This window comes from Hetaerina americana, unplaced genomic scaffold (assembly GCF_022747635.1).
Source record: "Hetaerina americana unplaced genomic scaffold, ioHetAmer1.1.p SCAF_1, whole genome shotgun sequence".
NCBI classification, from domain to species: domain Eukaryota; kingdom Metazoa; phylum Arthropoda; class Insecta; order Odonata; family Calopterygidae; genus Hetaerina; species Hetaerina americana.
Window position 1 is genome coordinate 108131105 of NW_027286069.1, and position 18495 is coordinate 108149599.

The window sequence follows — 18495 nt, forward strand, 5'->3', positions numbered from 1 at the left end:
AATTAGAATAGGTAGAGTTTTTTTTGGAAAAAAAAAACTTTACCTATTCTAAGGATCTAATCCTTTTAGGATGAGACGGGATAGAATATAGTGCAATCGGTAGAATTAATGAAGAGAATTGATAAAATAATTGCGAAAGGCAAATAAGCGTTTACAATAGGCGGTAGTAAAGGGCAGGTGTCTTCAGTAAATGTGTGATAACAGCAAGTAAAAAATTAAATCCAATGCCATCTACTCATAGTGTCTGGAAAGCAGTTTGTTTACTCTCCCCTTGAACAATATTGTAAATTATTTTACTTTTATTTCACTTTAATATAAGATATGCAGATAATGGAATTTAAAATATTACAAATATATGTATAATAAAGTTATGTGGATATTAATATGCAATTATAGGCATATTAGAATATTAATTATGTATATTATAATATTACAATTATATTACGATATTGATTTTAATTTCAATGGCAAAAAAATCAATAATTGCCATAGTTGTATGACTGAATACCAACGGTTATAAGGCCACGAAACATTGTATACACAACAGAAATATTTACCATGAACAATAATACCCCTCTTGCAAAATAGTTACTTAAAAAAAGAGATTAAAGACTGGTAATAGAATATCCTGACGGAAAATAAAATTCAATATTGGGAGTTGTGCCAACCTCATCCTCTTTTCCTCAATAGGAAAAAGTCTAATCCCCATTTCTCGTCATCTGGCACCGCACATCCCATCCTTCTCCTGGATAAATGAAATTGCAGTGGAATCCCGCCCCTGAAAGGATTCGGGGGGCGCGAGGACACATTATGACAGTTCAACCAAAGACATGTACACCCGTCACGGCTGCATTTGCCCGAGAAGTAACCGCCACGTTTCCCGGCCTACAGCGAGAGGCCCGAATCAGCCGAGCCATCGCGCAATCAAATTACTCATTGGCGCCGTGGTGCGCCCCCGAGGGGTTCCGCGGCGCCTACCCCCCCCCCCCCCTGCCTTCCGCCGCCGCAGTCTCTTCCAACCACCGAGAGTGGTGCGACGGCGGTCCACGGAAGAAAACAATTACCAGTCGTGGGCCGTGTCCTCGTGAATCAGTTGAAGGAAAGCCGTATGCCTGGGATTAAAACCATTCCGTCAGCAAGATAACAGATGAAATAATCTGGGAATATTTAGGGATTAGGAATACGCTTGAAATTTCACAAATTAAGATTTTACGCTTTTGTCAAAGAGTGGCACAGTGCTGAGGATATTTGATAAAATAATTCTACCGGTGAATGATAAAGGAAGGATTAGGGTGATTGTGACGAGGGCTCGTAATGCGGACAAAAAGGAAACTGTGGTGAAGATGATGAATGAAGCAGCATTCTTCATATATTTTCAAAAGTGAACAATATTTCAATTCAACTTTTAAAATAGAGCTTGACAATGCATTTGGAAGCTTCATTGAACGAAAAGACGAAATGGAATACAAAACGTGGCAAATGGGAAGATAAGTAAAAATGTGATACAGAATTTAGGGCTAATGAAAGAGAGATTTCTGGAAAAACTGGAAGGAAGAACTAGTAAATGCGTATATAATCGAGAAATGTAATAATGCAAGCTTTGGTGAATCAAGATTGTTGACTTAGAAGATGACGCATCTATATGATTCTGGGAAGGTAAAATAGAGGATAATTAAGCCCAATGAAGTGATTACATTGCAGGATTTGCAGAGCAGAAGGTGAAACCTTATCTGTGGCCGATAATATATCTGAAATAAAATCCGAATTTCTTTTTGCATGATTTGTGCTAAGTTACTACTATAGCTCTTGAATACATCCACGAGGGAGGGGGTATTGAATGACCTTGGAAGATTCGAGGCGAGCGCATAACGTACGTGTTTGCAGGAAGGCGACTGAAATAATTAATCATCAAGTTAAGTGAAGAAGGGAAAGGGAAGATTTTTGTACCCTTCTCTTATGAGGAGATAAGAAGGGTGTAACCCCAAGTGATCTAGGTTTAGGCTAGTGTCCGAGCAGGCTACCAATATCCAGAGAGCGAACTCGAGGGCTTTAAATTTTAGCGGTGTGTCTGAAGGGGGAAGGGAGGTAATAACACACGAGGCATTGAAACAAACGTTGGATGTATAATAACGGAGGGAGGCATGGCTTGGGAGGGAGAGGCTAATGCGGAAGAAGGTTTGAGATGAAGCGTGGTGATTGCTGGTGCGGGTGTTGTTAAGGGGTGTGGTGCACTGCCCAACTGGTAGAAAGAGGGACAGAGTGTGCGATTGAGTCGTACAATTGGGGGATTGGAAATGGGGGAGCACCTTGGGATTGGAGAGAGAGAGAGAGAGAGAGAGAGAGAGAGAGAGAGTGCGTGCGCGTTAGTGTCTTGGGAAGATTTGAAAGTCTTGGAGGACTTTTCTCTCGAGGAGGGTCTCAGGGTAACCGCACTGGAGGAAAGGGCTATATAGGTTTTGAAGAAATTCGTTCAGGGAGTTTGGGTTATTACAGAGGCGGAGAGGAGGTGGCGGTCGAGGGTGGAGAGTGGTTAAGGAAGAGAGCGTTTAGGGTGCGATGAGCGGCAGCGGGTGTGGTACGTGGTGGAGGTATTGTTATTTGCTAGCGGGTTTAACGTAGACGGAAGTGTGCAATTTTTAATTAGTAAGAGAACTTTTGGCATCTGAGGTAGAGTCGATGGGGGTGAAGGAGAAAGAAGAGAAAGTATTACGGGAGAAAATTAATGATTCAAGGGAATGCATGCTGTGTGGACAGAGAAGGAGTATTTCATTTTATGAGGGACTTAATCTACTGACCATCTCTTTTTTTCTGAAGGTAATTTAATGTATCTGAGGGTTCTTCATTAAACGGGTGGTGGGGAAATGTACTGAGAAAGTTAAAGAGAGGTGCTATTTTGCTCTAGTTAGACCTCATTTGGAATATGCCACGAGTATTTGGGATCCTTGGGATAAAAGGAATTAGATAAAGTCTAGAGAAAATCCGCTAGATTCGTTAAAATTGTTATAATAAGAACACAAGTGTGACAGGTCTCTTAGCAGATTTAGGCTGGGGGCCACTTGAGATACGAAGAGAACAAGCGAGACTTAGGCTTTTAGAAAGGTTCAGAAAAAACGAGTTTAATGATGATACTAAAGGAATTATAATGGCCCCACACTACTCAGGTAGATCAGACCATAACGAGAAAATAAGGGAGATATAATTATAGAATAGATGGATACAAATACTCATTCTTTCCCCGAACAATTAGAAATCGATATAGTAAGAAACCGAAGAGACTTTCAAAATATTAAAAACACTGAATTTACAAGTCGGAACAAAATTATACATCGCAAAAATATTAGGTATATTTGTAGGTGTATGTGTGTGTTAGTTGGTAGTTTGATTGTTTGCGTATGTGTGGGGTATAAGAGTTTTTGCATGAATGTATACCATGATTTGTTTGTGGATAGTATAAATTTGTGGCTTTAGCAGGCGATTTTTTTCCTTTCTAAATTACGGGTGATGTCATAACACCCTCACCACACGTCCTTGCGGCGGCTTGTGGGGTATTGAGTAGATGTAGATGAATGATTATCGCGAAAGGAGAAGGAGTAGTGGATTAAGATGAGGTGAGAGAGATTCAGAGGAAACTCAGTGCTGGGAGGTGCGAGGCGGGCGGGTTTTATGCATTTCGATGAAGAAATGAAAGTGAAGTGTACGGGGGTGGGCCGTGGTCAGGATGGAAACGTCAGTGGAGGAGAGTCCCTCCATTTAATAATTAGTAATCACAGAGTGTCTTGTGACCCATCCTCCCCATCCGCCTCCCAGTTCTCAGACACGCAGCTGATCACAGCGGAAGTTCCGATAATTGCTAGAAAGTATCTATTCATTCCTTCCTCCTGCCAACAGCCACACCAATCCAATCAAGGATTAGCATTAGAATTGGAATAAAATTGGCAAAGAATTGGCATGCATCAATGCAACAGTTTCAGAGTGCAAAAACATTCACCTCGACCGGGATTCGAACCCGGATTCCGCACTGTTCGAGTGCTTTAGCCAGTTAAGCTAGCGAGGGATCCTTATAAAAACTGACTGTTGGGAGCTTTAAAGGAACTAGATGTTGTGACGAAATCCCGTACATACAATGTCACATGTGGATCCCGGTCAAGGTCAATGATTTTTGCACTCTGAAATTGTTGCATTGAAATGCATATTAGCGGATGACTCCGTTAAAAGTAATTGTTGCGGCGTCTCCCGCAGTTTCTTTGGAATTAGCATGTATCACTAGAAATAGAATTGACTTGTATCACTAATAGCGTGCATGGAATTTCCTTTCTGGCATTAAGCTAATACCTTGACATTCCTGAATAGCGTGCCCATCTTGCCCTCTCCATGTGTTCGCACTGCGCTTTTAGCCACAAATCGCTCGACTCAAAATTGCATTACCTCATGTTATGGTTAACTTCTTTTACTTAAATATCCCTAATTTGAGATTCGTTTTTTTTGTTTCTCTCTCTCTCTCGTACATATTCCTGAACATAAAACAAACGCGGATTTTGTCTTGGGTATCAAAGCCTATTTAGACGAAGTTTTAATAGCTGACAGTTAAATTTCAAATTCCCTCTGCAGAAAAGAGGATGAGTTGTATTTGAGATCAAATAACAGTCCGAATGTTCTTATTTCAAGTCCACTGTTCTAAGTATCATGGTTATACATACTACGGACTCTCCCTGGGAGCTGCCCTCGTATGCTGTATTGTGTCCAAGATAATAAATCATATAGTAATGCTCAGCTTTATTTTGTAAAACTGAGAGTAGTTCATTGAAATCTGTCGGGAAATAATCTTTTTAGCCTCTGAAAAAAAATGAATTAAATGGCCATTAGAACAAGAATGTTCCAGTTTCAGCGGATCACGCCGGAGGCGACGCAATTTGTTTGAATGATTGATTATTGACTTTCGAACTGTTTCCTGAGCTCGGGAGGGGGAATGAACGGCAAAAGAAATGTGTAAGGAATGCGTGGCCAAATAAAAAGTAGTTTTCTTGAAATGAAATCGGGAGAATTTGGAGAGAAAATTTGGAACACGCTGCAAAGTTAGTTGTGGATATTCTTTGAATCAAGATTAATATTCGTATAGATGTAAGTTTAAGTTCTCTTGAAAGTAGAAATCACTTCGGAGAGGGAGGGAGTGAGATTGAGAGGAGGCAGGAGAAGGGAATGGTTAATCGAAACGGTAATTTGTAAAACTCTTATGAAATGCACTTTCCTTACTCGAGTAAAATATTTTCGAAAATACCAGCAGTTGTGCTCATCGCGGTCTAATTTATAAATAAGAGGACGCGGTGGAAACTTAAGGTGAACAAGTTTATTTTGATATATTTTATTTTTTCAGTGATCAAATGCGTTTCTTCTGACTTTGCATGCAATCGATTTATTAACTCGGGAACAGAGAAAAGTAAACAAATAAAATTGGTCATATCTTTTTGTTCTTTAACTCTAATTTATTTCAAAGTTTGGGGCGTGTGAGAGATTTAAAAGGTTGCTAACATTAAATTATGCATCAAATCTTTACCTAAAGTCTAACTTTTTAAACAATTTTTTTTGTCCTTAACAACTTCCAAAGTTCGCAAATCTTGGTAAGGAATTCATCTACGTTTTTGAATATCACTGCTATTCTACAATGAAGCATTATTCAACACGTTTTCAATGAATAACTGCAGATTGTAGGCATTATTTTTTTTGTTTGATACGGTTCACATCACTTATTAAACAAAATGGAAAAGGAAGTATTGAATATGTGTTTAGAAAGAGCACAAATAAGAAACCTTTGGGTGAGTGATATAAATTAGTAAAGCAGCAGACGTAGATGGGTGTTGCAGAAAAGCTTTGCTGTGAACTCTACCGCCAGTGATCTCTAACCTATTCTCTTCGTTCTTGGGAGCGTGAGATGCATATTGAAAATCGCCAAAATACAGTTAAAAGAGATGGTGAGACATAAGGGAAACAAATAAGACATTTATTAATTTGTTTGTGCCACCGCTGGCTTGTGTAGAAACGTGATTTGTGGGCTGGGCAAAAGAAAACTAAATCCTGAATTCTCGAGACGATAAACGGATGCAATTGAAACAGCTTTGATGTAGCATTGTGTAACAGTGCCTCTGATGCCTCAATCTCCTTTGCAGCAAAGATACACACGGTAAGCAAAGTGCATGTTTGCAGCCAACAGTTTCTTCCTAAATGAAAGCAAAACTCATCTTAAAGTATGTTTTCAAAATTTTGATGTAGTAATGATCATAAAAGACTATTACATTTTCAAATTAATAGGAAATCAACATGTAATAAAAATATATTCCATGCCAGAAATAAATTATTTCCAAGCCTAATAATGGACAATGAAAGTTTAAAAAATCAATTGCAATCTGGACATTTTATAGTTTAGATTCTCTGTCATTTTATTACATGGGCAATAAAATGTTTCAAAAAGCTGCCAAGGCATCAAAAAGCAACTGAAGAGTTCAAAAATGTAATTTAGAATTGAGTGTGCACTAATCCTTTCTCTGGTTTCTCACAGCTACAAGATATTTAACGTTAAAATTGATGAGTAGGTAAACGACCGTTTTTTATTATAATATTGGCTTTTCACATAACTAAGAAATAGGCCTCTAGTTTGACTAAAAGGTCACAGGTCAGTTCTAGTTCATTACACTTTTTGAATCCAGTGCCACATCACGAACTGATATATCCAATCCAATGCAACTCAAAGGCCGGCACAAAGGGGGTCCATTTGACGGAAAGGGGAATCTGCGGAGAGGAGAAAGATGACCGTCCTCTTACCTTACACAAACGATCTCGATGGCTTTTTTTCATTTTTCCATCGCATCAATTCACCTTCCGTTCCCTCTCGGCCAGTGGGAACTGGACGTCGCGTCCCCACTCCTCCTAGCGGACGAGGGCACGAGACCCGCTCACCACCGAAGACGCCCTTCTATGACCCCCATGGCTGCCCCCCACCGATGCCCTCCAAATACAGATTTCGAATTTACTTTTCAAAGAAAGGACACGCTGAACGAAAGGCGCAAGCGAGAGAGAGAAGACTGACCATCATGACCCACAAAATTGGAAACAGCAATCTTTGGCACAAAACATACGAGTGCTTATGTGTGAGGGAGAATATTAGAGAGGTGGTGGAAAATAGCGTAAGGACGATTATATCAAAATCAAGTCGATATGGGGAAGGGAGAGAAAGCAGAGGTGATGGAGGTGGAGCACTTTTTGGATGCACGAACTCATGAGTGTTAGTGAATAGGTATACGTTGTGTATTCATGCACACTTTAAATATATATATATATATATATATATATATATATATATATGTGTGTGTGTGTGCAAAAACACAAAATCCATCATCCTACTCTATATCAGGTCCCTCTTCATCTCTGCGTACTTTCTTCCTCCCTTCATCCCGTCCAACATCCCTATCCTGTTCCTTCCCTTTCCTCTTTTGCCCAACATTCTACCCTCTATCACAGTCTTCAACATCCCACTGCCGGTCAACGCCCCCTTCTTCCACTTTTCCTGCCTCCATAGGATTGCTCCCAACAAACCCCTCTCTTCGCCCACCATACCAAGTACTATATATATATATATATATATATATATATATATATATATATATATATATATATATATATATATATATATATATATATATATATATGTATTCACGCACACACACACACGAGGGTGGTTCAATAAGTACCCGTGTTAGAAATGAAGAAACCATTTTTTCAAAAATATTTTTTTATATTTTTTCAACATAGTCCCAACGTTCCGGCCTTTTTTTTTTTTTAACCCCTCCAAAAATAGGATTTGTCGAACTCCCCAAAATACGCCTCTGTCTTGGTGATTACTTCCTCGTTTGAGTTGATTTTTTTTTCTTGCGAGCCATTTCTTCATGTTAGGGAATAAGAAAAAGTCCAGGGAGCCAGATCGGGTGAATACGGAGGGTGCGGCAGCAATTCATAACGTAGTTCATGCAGTTTGGCGTCGACAAATCCGGATCAGTCTTGTGTCCACCGTGAGCAATCGCGGCACCCATTGGGCCGACAATTTTTTCATCGCCAACTTATCATGTAAAATATTAATTGCCGTTCCGGTCGACACACCCACGGCCTCTGCTACTTCGCACACTTTCGTTTGTTGATCAGCGAGAATCATGGCGTGGACTTTTTGAATGATTTCCTCGGTAACCACGTCTGTCGGGCGTCCTGGTCGCTCCTAATCAAAAACAGATGTTCGCCCACGTTTAAATTCGTTGAACCAATATCTAACTGTTGGCGTAGATGGCGAAGTGTCCCCATAAACAGCATCCTACTTTGCTTTCATCTCCTCGCATTTCTTCCAAACCAAAAACAAAAAACGAATTACCGAACGATACTGCTCCTTTTCCATCTTAGCGAAAATCACGAAACACTTACTCGATGTCTTACTCGAATGGCTGCCAAATCCAAACTAACCTTTAAATCAGTCCGAAATTTGTTTCACTGTCGTTTGATAGATGGCAGCACACGATGATGGCATAAACTTCCCTCAGGAACGCCCTTTGTCGTCAATCACGGGTACTTATTGAACCGCCCCCGTTTGTGTGTGTGTGTATGTATGTATGTATGTATATGTATATATATATATATATATATATATATATATATATATATATATATATATATATATATATATATATATATATATATATATATATATATATATATATTTATATATATATATATATATGTATATATATATATATATATATATATATATATATATATATATATATATATATATATATATATGTATATATATATATATATATATATATATATATATATATATATATATATATTTATATATATATATATGTACACACACATTCAAGTTGGAATGTATACACAGATATACACTTATGTATGTACCTGTATGTATAAACATATTTACACACTTACATGAAATTTAGAAGTATTTGACATGAAATTGGTAAAGAAAATGTTTTTTTCCGACCATGAAATCGCTTTTTCTCCATAAAATTTTTTAACCATATTTAGTGGTTCCTCCATTATTTTATCCTCTGTCCTGCCATGCGATAGGTCTGTGCAAGGGTCAGAGGGAGTGGGTCAAGAGGGGGGTGGTTCAGAAGTGGCAGTGAGAGGGGTTGAAGTGGCACTCGTCCGTCCGTGTATTGACGGGAGCAGAGGCCGACTGGGGTGCGGGCGGAGTAAGCTCTCCCCCCGCCGAGCCCCCCTGCAGCTGCCCCTCCGAAGGGGGCAGCGCACAGGTGAGCGAGCTGGGGCGGAGGTGGGGGAGCAGGGGCCAGATCGGAAGGCGATGCGCAGGCGAGGGGGGCATGGGAGATGAGGGAGTGGTGTGGAGTGGGGCAGTGGGGTGGCCTTCAGGATGCGGCGAATGGGGTTTCGTTTGCGGAGTAGTTCGACGAAGGTGAGCGTGCGGGGAAAGAGGTGGGGGCTCTTAAAGCGACGGCAGGATTATTGCCAGGATACATTTCGATTTTCAATTTTTTTCGAAGGCATTATAAAATATTTCGAATGGCTTTAGGAGTCACTTTGTGCAATCGATTCTCATCGGAAAAGAAAATACTTTGTCCTTTCAATCATATTTTATTATTCACGACCGAGGTTTCGACTTACTAAATCATCATCAGGCCTAATGACGACAAAATGTATGTGGGAGAACGAAGTATTTTCTTTTTCGAAAAATTTTTTCGCCCAAATATATAAGGTTCAGACGAGTGTTATGCATATTAGAATTAATGGCAACCAATCAGACGGTAGGGTAAAGACCGATTGACTAATTATTAGTGCTAGACCAGTTACCTTCCTAATCAACTGACTTGAGGGCCGGATTTATTTAAGGACCGTGCATAATCTAAATAAGTTGTCCAAAACGAACTTTAATGATCCAAATGAACAGCATTAAAAAAGATACCATATGAGAAGTATCCCCAATTCGGCATCAATTCTTTTTTCACCTCAGTCAATGCTTACTATTATTAAACACAGATATAAGTCGAAGACAATAGAAAGAGAAGACAAAAATAAACTAATAAAGGAAAATATGAGAGTGAAATAAGTGTGATGAAAGGTGTATTGCGAGGTTATAAAGCTTAAAGATATGGGCGGAAAATTATTAAGTTAACTTAGAAATATTCAATAAAGTTTGAAATAATGTATGCCCATATAAAGAAATTAGGACAGCAATTTAAATCATAAAAAGAGAGCATAACTTAAATTGGAATACCTTAGTGGAATAAGATATTTCATTGCAACACTGAAATTGCATTTTGGCAATTAAAATCAAATAAGGTCGTGGAGAAAGATAATATCCCTGTGGAAGTAATTTAGGAGTTGTAAAACGCAAAATATATGAGGCGTAATTCGAAGCAATTATAATTGAACGTATTTGGCGGGAGTATTTCATTTGATCAGATTTAATTCTGACCCAAGAAAGAGAAATGAAGTCATATGTGGCAAATAAAAGAAAATTATTTGGATCCCACACGCAGCATAACTGGTTATTGGAATCATTACATCTACATATCTACATAATACCCCGCAAGCCGCCGCAAGGGCGTGTGGCGGGGGGTGTTAGGTCACCAACCGTAAAAAAAAAAATACCACATGCAAAAAAAACAACACGGAAAATTACACCCACAGCAGCGCACACACTCATGCAAAAATCCCTTCATCCAATACTCATGCAAACACATATACCGCAAAACAACTAAAAAACTGCACCCCATGATGCAGCACGAAAGACATTCTACAACACGGAAGCCAGGACACAACAAGCAAGAAATTGAAACATCACTACCACATGAAAATGCACCACGAAACACTCTACCCCCAAAGAGTCTCTAATTGGCAGGGAATGCGACCCAACGTTGCAGGTAGCAGGAATTTGCCCCCGCGGAGAGGGACGAGGGATTGAAAGGGAAACTTAAAAACAGATGAACAGAACATGAATGAGGTCATTCGGAAAGAATGGGTTATTATAGCAAAACACATAAGGTTAGTGGAAGAGCATGCATTTAAATACAACTAATTATTTTTTAGACGCTGAGGGTGGCAAGTGGAATTTTTGCTATCTATAACCCTGCAGTTGCTATCCCGTATTGTCCGTGGGAAGAAGGAGTCCTTGAGTCGGCTAGTTCTGGCATCTATTTCCCGAATTTTATATGCATGATCCAAGCGACTAATGTATTTAGGAGTACGAATAATTTGCGAGACCTCGGTGCTGAAACATGCGGATCTAAATTTATTTAATAATTTCAATCTTGCATTGAATCGTCTCTCAGCCAATGATTCCCACCCCAAATCCATGAGCATTTCGGTGACGCTTTGCGTTTTATCGTAGGAATTTTTTACAAAACGGGCTGTCCGGCGTTGAACCTTCTCAATTTCCCGAATGAGACCTTTTTCACTCGGATCCCACACGCTGCATGCGTATTCTAAATGAGGCCTTACAAGAGCGTGGTAACAACGTTCCTTGACCTTCGAGTCACTTTTGCCGACAATGCGTCTAATGAATCCCAATTTTTTATATGCTTGACCGCAGACTTTACGTATGTGAGTCCCCCAAGTTAAGTCTTTTGTGAATGTGACACCTAGGTATTTCACCGTATCAACTACTGCTAGGTCACCTCCAGCTAATTTGTAAGCAAATCCCGTTGATCTTTTAAAGAAATTTACCACTGAACATTTATTATAATTTAGAGTCAATCCCCAGTTAGAACACCATTTTGTAATGCAATCTAAATCCTGCTCTAGAATAAAACGATCCTCATCCCCAGATATCTCCCGATAGATCACCGTGTCATCCGCGAACATCCTAATTTTACTTTTCACTTCGCGGTTCAAATCGTTAACAAAAATCAACAAAAGCAACGGCCCGATCACACTTCCCTGAGGTACCCCCGACGTGACTCGAACGCTGTCGGAACTAGCGCCATCAAGGACTACCCTCTGTTCCCGCTCCGAAAGAAAATCTTTAACCCAACTTATGGCGGCCTTATTTATACCCGCGACCTTTAATTTATGAATGAGTTTACCATGTGGGACCTTATCAAATGCCTTTTGAAAATCTAAGAAGATGGCATCCACTTGCCTACCTCTCTCACCCGATAAAAGTAAATCATGTGTAAATAATCCTAATTGGGTTTCGCAGGAGCGAGTTTTCCTGAATCCGTGTTGTTTGTCACTTAAAAAGTTAATATTGTCAAGGTGTCTCATTATTGAACTGACAATTATGTGCTCTAAGATTTTGCAACAGATAGAAGTGAGAGATATAGGTCTGTAATTACTGGGATCCTCCCTGTCACCACCTTTAAAAATAGGCGTTATTTGCGCGGTTTTCCAAATCTTAGGTACTTTGCACTCTGTGAGGGATTTGTTAAATATAAATTCAAGGTACGGGGCAATGTTTGGAGCTAAATGTTTTATCATCCTAGCTGGTATATTTTCGGGACCCGGGGATTTGTTGGGTTTAATCTCGTTAAGCAATTTTAGAATTCCTTGTTGGTCCACTGTTCACGCCTGCCCTCTTTACCCTAGAGTGTAGCATTCTCTGCTTTCGAAGGGCTTTTCTAACGTCTTTATTGTACCACCTGGGGTCGCGATTTGCTTTAACGTATTTTATAGGTATGAAATCTACGATTCCTTTTTGCATGATATTGACAAATTCTGTCCAAGTTTCTTCCACGTTGACATGACTTAAGCGGGTTTTGAACTCGGGTAGTGAAGAGTTTAATTGATTGGCAAAGGATTCAAAGTCTGCTTTATGGTAATTATAAATTTTTCTTTTTGGTTTAATGATCTTTTTAATTTCTATGTCCAAGTGGACATTAATTGCTTTATGGTCACTCAAGCCCTCATCAGTTGATACACTAATAATACGTTCAGGCGTGTTTGTAAGAAATAGATCCAATATGTTCTTTCCACGGGTGGGCATGCGTACTGCTTGATGGAGGGAGTTTCTTTGAACCAATTTTATCATGGAATTGCAAGATTCGCGATCGCGGGTCCCAGATTTAACGATATTGTTGTCCCAATCTATACCAGGGAGATTAAAGTCGCCACCAATTATGTTTCTGCTGTTATTATATTTACGTGTAAAATTGTAAATTTGATCGTTGAGGGTGTGAAGTGTTTTCAAATCTGAGTCTGGAGGTCTGTAGAAAGAGCATAAATTTATGTTGGGTTGATTGGTCCGTATTAAGGTGCAACAAACACTTTCTATGTTATTATTCTCAAATGAAACTTGCCTGCTTTCAAAATGACTTTTAACTGCCACGAAAACCCCTCCTCCGGGTCTTGTATCTCTATCGTGTCGGTAAACTTTGAAATCTATTGGGAAAATTTCTTGGTCGTTTATGTCATTGCACAGCCAGCTCTCTGTGCCTAATACTATATCAGCGGAATGAGTTTGTATTATGTGTTCTAGATCCGCTGATTTGTTCTTGAGGCTTCTGCAATTTATAACAAGTATAGTTAAATTATTTTGATGTTGAATAACGTCCTTATTTGTGCCTGACTGTAGTTTAGGACGCCTTTGTGGGGAAGTGCGTGTCACATGTCTTTCTAAATCAATGCCAGTGTTGTCGGTGACTTTTATATTTTTGTTAATAATATTATACGCGCTATCCCCAGATGTTACTGACCCACTAAGTGACCTGCCCTCTATCCTAAAAAAGGCCTACAGTGGTCGAGTATCCTATCCGCTACCTTACTCGCCGCTTCCGCCGTGTAATGGACCCCAGATCGGTTAAGGGGAGTCCTGCAAGATCGGAGGGTTGGTCTCAGGTCGACGAAGGAGGCTCCTATGTCCGAGCAGAATCTCGATAGTCTCTGGTTTATGCCTTCCACTCGGCTCCAAACCAGACACCCGCGATCCTCCCTCGGAACGATGCTGCAGACCGTTAGTCCCAGCCGAACCCCCTCGACGCCCTGGACGCGCTTCACCTCGGAGCTCAGTTCCCTAAGGGAACGGAGGACCTCCTCGGATCCACGGTCCGTGACGTCGTTGGTGCCCACATGGGCCACGACCTGCAGCCTAGAGCACTTCGTGCCTTTGACCGCCGCCTCGATTGCCTTCGTCACCTGAGGGACTCCTCCGCCTGGTATACACCAGGCGGTCACCCGTTGATCGGCGCCTACGCGGCGCGCCCTTTCCCTCAATGGAACCATTACACGACGGACATTCGAGCTACCTATTACTACAACTCCCTCCCTTCCCGTTCCCTGACGTCTTACCCTAGGCAGTGCCCTCGGAGTAGGGATAGGGGCTGCAGGTACGGTGGTGCTGTCATCCGACAGCCCCTGGTACCTGTTGGAGACGGGGATGGTATCTGCCTCCGCAGAGTCCAATCCACGCCGCAGCGTTACCTTCCCCTTGCCCCGAGAGACGACCCTCCAATCGTCCGACCTACGGACGTGAGACACTCCCTCGTTGGGAGATGGGACACGGGGTAGGTCTCTAATCGCCCAGCCACGTGTTGCATTCGGACGAATCCGTGCACCCCTATGGGCGTGGCGGGTTTTCGTATTCCCACCCCGAGCACCATCTCTCCCGAGGGGAGTCCTCCGGCCAGCGATCTCCGATCGAAGCTCCCGCACCATTCTCTCCAGCATGACAATACGGGCCCTTAAAGCCGCGCATTCGCCAGTGCCTTCGAGCATGGCAACAGGGGACCTAGATGAAGCCATCTTAAATAACAACCGAGTTCCCAACAAAAGCTAACTTGTATACGCTACGCTAAAATTTCTAAGAGGGGTTAGTTAAATTTACCTCAATCAATAAGTTACGCTTTGGAAGATAGTAAAGAAAGGAAAGAAAAAAGATGGTAAAGAAAATAAAGCACTCACCGATAACCAATTAGATTCGACGGACAAAAACCACCGCAAGCCACTACGAGTACCCACTAGGAATACCACCAAACTATTAAAAACTAATAACAAGCAACACAAAAACTAAATAAACTTAACTATTTCACAAAATTAAAGCTAACACTAAACTACACTTCACTAGGGAAGAACAAACACAGAGGTACAGAAGTATCAGCAGGCACGCAGGTAGTCTCAGGTAGGGTCGAACCGGTTCTAGGGAGCGAGCTCGAGCACGTCTGTTCTCGGCAGAGGCCAGGCAGAGAATGATTGTGTTGCATTAATGTGTGGAGAAGAAGAAAAATTACTTTAAAGATGATAAAAAAAGGTTCATGGTTGGGAAAAATATGCGTCATTCCATATCAACAATAAGATCTCTAATAGAAAGGCAAATGAATACAATGAGATTATTCTTGCCATGCATAATTATCAGAGTTTAAACATAGTTCACCTAAATTGGGATTGGAACCCGGATCTCCTGATGTCCGGGCTAATGCTTCAGTCAGTAAAGCTACCTATTCCGAAATTTTAGTGGCTCCAGAGGACCAAGATATTATGACGAAATACCACGCATACCATGTATCCGTAATCGTGTGCGTTTCCCAACAATCCCCGATGTCGAATATAACTTTTACAAACTATACTGTTTACATTTGATAAATTCAAAGACGCTGAGGGAAACTTCACACTGCAATGCACATTAGCCAGTGGCTCCGTTAACAGTCACTGTGTATCATGTACGTGTTCATATGCACTCAGCTCACGGGAATAACTCCTCCCATATGAAAACAACGACGTCAGAAACCATTTATAAGCTATTATCCTAATATATGAAAAAGATTGTTGAGTATGTTTCTGTAAATTTGAGGGCACCGATGACCATTCGTGGTGGCCGATTAGAATCAGAGTCGTCGAAAATGCCTCATTATGAGGAAAACAAATGTGCACTTTTCCACAGATTTTATCGTAACGTATAACTCGTTTCAGTTCATCGAACCATCTTCAGGTACACGACAAGATTCAAATTATTATACATAATATTTATGCCTGTGTGAAGAAGGGGGAGGGTAAGAAGGGTTGAGTCAGTAGGAGAGAGAGAGTTTCACTGTTCGCTGTGGAAACGGGGTTCTGAGGAGAGGAGAGTGGTTTGTAAAAATGCCGCCAAACTCTTAAAGAAAAAATTAAAATATAAAAGCTATTTCACTGTTATGCTCCCTGACTCTCACATCAGAAAAGCTAAAAACTGGTGTCGTCTATTGTTTGTAGGTGATTTTTCCAGTAAGATTTCCCAAAAATGTTAAGGAAGTTACATATATTATTTCATAACCCACATACTCTGGGAAAAATCGTTTGCCGCTACGAGGGCAAAATAGAACCCCTCTTACAATTCGGCATTTACAAAGTGAAGTGTGATTCCAGTGATATGTGCTACATGGGCAAGACTGGAAGGAGGTTCAAGACTAGAATAAAAGAAAATGAAAGATGCTCGAGGACTTCCGATGAAACATCACTCCTAGCTAAGCATCTACTACAGGGTTCGTCAGGAAAATAAGTGTACTGAGCTCAGGAAAAAAAAATTATTACACTTTTACATATCTTAAGCTAATATTCCTCAAAATAGGACCCTTGTGAGTCGATACACTTGTTCCAGCGGCGTTCCCATTCCTGGAACGCTCCCGCGAAGGCATCATCGGGAACCTCTCGAAGACTCGTCGTCGACCTCTTCTCTGCCCTCCACGAACATGTTGTGCCACCGAAAGATCCTGTTTCTGGACATGGCTGACTCCCCGTAAGCCTGGTTAATCATACCGACAGTTTCGGTAGACGATTTTCCAAGCTTTACCGCAAATTTGATGGAATAACGCTGCTCCAAAAACTTCGGTGTCGCGTTCCGTGACGTGGGTCGAGCGTGTAGGTTCGCGTTAACAGAGCTCCTCACTACACCACAGCTCAGAGCCGACTGGCTTTTTCAGCGTCGCTTGCCAACATACCCCCCTCCAATCGCAGCCCGTCAGAGCGGTGCTGGGCGCGCCTAGAGCGGCGGGAAAAAATCAGTACACTTATTTTCCGGACGAACCCTGTACAATCAGCCCACTCATGTAAATTGAATCCGGAGATTCTGCACTACGAAAATAAGGGCAAAGGGCTTGATATTTTAGGGCAACTTGAAATTGTAAAATTAAACACGGATGTTCTTTTAAGCAACAGTATTTTAATAAAGCACTCTCCTCTCCTCAGAATCCCGTTTCCACAGCAAAAATGACACCCTCCCCTCTCCTATTGACTACACCCCTCGCGTATTTCCCATCTAACCACTCCCTACCCTCCACTTTCAGTATTAGTCGAACAACCCCTCCCTTATAATGTTCTCCCTAGAATCACTTATACCTCATCCCTCAAACTGCCTCTATCCCCTCCATGCCCCCTTCCCTCTTAACCCTTCTTTATTCTTCCTTTATTCCTAGCGCGATGATACCAGCTACCTGCCATCGGCGTCTCAAATAATGACCATAAGTGCTTATCTCCCCCCCCTCTTTTTACCTCTCAATTTATTTAGTTTCTCTGTATCTTTGAGTTTTCCATATTTACCCTTTTTGTCCCCGCCTACCTTACTCCTCACTCTTTTCTTACCACCCCCTCTTTCCTCAAACAGGTATACATGTGGACTATCACTGTTGGAATCTTGTCTTGTATCTGAAGATAGCTCGATGAACTGAAACGCGTTGCACGTTACAAATAAATCTGTAGAAAAGTGCAAATTTTTTATTCTCATGATGACCAGCTTCCCCTACATATCGCCTGATTCTGTTGAAAATGCCTCATAATTAAACATTTTTAGAAGGGTTAGATATCATTAACCTTGTAAATTATGTGTATTTTTGCGCGCCTTAATCCAAAGCAGTTTTATTTCACATTTTTACAACAAGTATTCATTTGTAAATAAGCGCAAATATGTGTTGTTCATTTTGTGCTCCTCATCAATGTACTCACATCAATGGTGACTTTAACCTCCGCTAACGCTCCGTATGGATCGAGACGGCAAAAGCGTAAAAATTCGGAACCGCACCTGTGATTCTTGTGATTAATCATTAAAATTAGTGCAGGGAAACTCTCTTCATTAAGAATTTCACATATCCGCCCGTGGAAAATATCTTATAGGCCTATTTCTTACGAACACTCCACAGCGTACAGTATTCGGAGTGTAGCTAATGACGATGGCTTGAGTGACCATTAATCTGTTAGTGCCAACCATGAGGTAAAAATATAAAAAAATTAAACAAAAACTAAAAGTTTAATTTGACTAAAAAGCTGGCCTCAAATATTTTGAACAATTAAACTCTACTGATCGAGTTCAAAAGCGCCTAATTTATGCAGAATTGGAAGAAGCTTCGACACAGTATGTCAATACTATGCAAAAAGGCATCACAGACTTCATCCCAATAAAATACGCTAAAAAAATCGAGATCACAGGTGGAAAAATTATAGCTTTAGGCTATAATTTTTAGCCCTTCGAAAACAGAGAATGTTAGTCTCTAAAGAGGGCAGGGGAGAACATACGTGTAT